Genomic DNA, 1,039 nt, shown 5'->3' on the forward strand with positions numbered 1-1,039 from the left:
CTCTCTCTCTCTCTCTCTCTCTCTCTCTCTCTCTCTCTCTCTCTCTTTCTTTCTTCCTCTTTCCCGCTCTCTTTTTCCTCTGTGTTTTCATGAGTTTGTGTATTTTCATGTGTATGTGTACGGAGGTCACAGGTCAACCTTGAGTGTTGCTCCTTAGTACTGCCCTTGTTTTTCTTAAGAACATGTCTCTCACTGTCCTGGGGCTCTTAAAGTAGCCTAGGCTTGCTGGTTACCAAGTCTCGCAGATCTGCCTCTACATCACTGGGAATATAGGCTTGTGCTACATTCCCAGAATTTTACATGGGCTCTGGGAATCAAACTCAGCTCTTCATGCTTGCACAGTGAGCACTTTACCCACTGGAATACCTCCACAATCCCTTTTCTTATGATAAAAGTTAAGAAATCAAGTCACATTGGAGAGAGAGAGAGAGAGAGAGAGAGAGAGAGAGAGAGAGAGAGCAAGAGAGAGAGAGAGAGACATGACACACAGACACATGACACATTGACACACAGACACACAGAGAGAAACAAAGACAGAGATAGACAAAGAGAAGGGGACAGAGGGATAGAAGGATAGATGGAGATACACAGTTTAGAACTAAAGCTATGGTTTAGATAATAGTTTAAAGTGAGATCACAATCTTCGGGAGGAAATTTGGATTCAATGGGTCTAGAAGCTGTCTTTATTGTAATTAGCACAAGACTGAGAAAAAGCAAGCATGTCAGGGGATTGCTAGAGGGTTATGTGGGTCACAGAGTGAAAAAGAAGCAGATGTTAGAGAAACAGAGACTCTTCAATCTGCCGGAAGACCTAGCACTGTGGCCTTCGCCAAGGCAGAAACCCTTCTATGCAGAGCTAGGAACTCACCCACTCATGTAACTGGGCTCACTTACAACCTTTATGGGATTATGAATATTTCATACATTTTAAAGGATGTCTTCAGAAGTGAGCAGAAAGACTGATCTTCAAAAACTAAAAGGTACTACAGCAAGATTGATCAAAGTTGTAGTGTTGCTCTTTACCCACAAGGCCTTGAAC

This window comes from Mastomys coucha, unplaced genomic scaffold (assembly GCF_008632895.1).
Source record: "Mastomys coucha isolate ucsf_1 unplaced genomic scaffold, UCSF_Mcou_1 pScaffold23, whole genome shotgun sequence".
Lineage (NCBI taxonomy): Eukaryota > Metazoa > Chordata > Mammalia > Rodentia > Muridae > Mastomys > Mastomys coucha.